Raw genomic sequence first — 533 nt, 5'->3', positions numbered from 1 at the left:
AAGTAATTCGTTCTCCGTCTTCCTTAGGTGTCGGCCTCGATCACCTGCTTCTGGACGTGACAACCAGGTACAGCCTTGAAGGTGAGTGGGACTTGAGGCTAAGCTCGGACGCCGTCAAGCCCCTCAGTTCGAGGAGGAGAGTCACCCTCAGGGGCCACGTCGCTCTCACTCGCGTGTCTGAGTGTCGAGTGAAGGTCGTCCTCGAAAATGCCTTCTTTAGCGACTGGAATAAGGTGAGGAGATTGATAAAGAAATGATATAAAGTATTGTCGGAATCGTGTTACAACATAAGTTTTAACTATAGGGACATTGCACGAAATACTGTGGAACAATCTTTTCACGATATTGCATAATATCACAAAGTAATTTATTTAAAAAATAAATCTAAATATAGCAACATAACGCCAAATTAACGTGAAACGGTCTTTTCACGTACATTTACCTTGTCTATTAGAACAACATAATTTATTAAGAAAATAGATTTGACGATAGAAACACATAACTCAAAAACAACGTGTAACACTCTCTTTATA

This window comes from Penaeus monodon, chromosome 25 (assembly GCF_015228065.2).
Source record: "Penaeus monodon isolate SGIC_2016 chromosome 25, NSTDA_Pmon_1, whole genome shotgun sequence".
NCBI classification, from domain to species: domain Eukaryota; kingdom Metazoa; phylum Arthropoda; class Malacostraca; order Decapoda; family Penaeidae; genus Penaeus; species Penaeus monodon.
The sequence above is the reverse complement of the archived record's forward strand: the minus strand, read 5'-3'. Positions refer to the sequence as shown.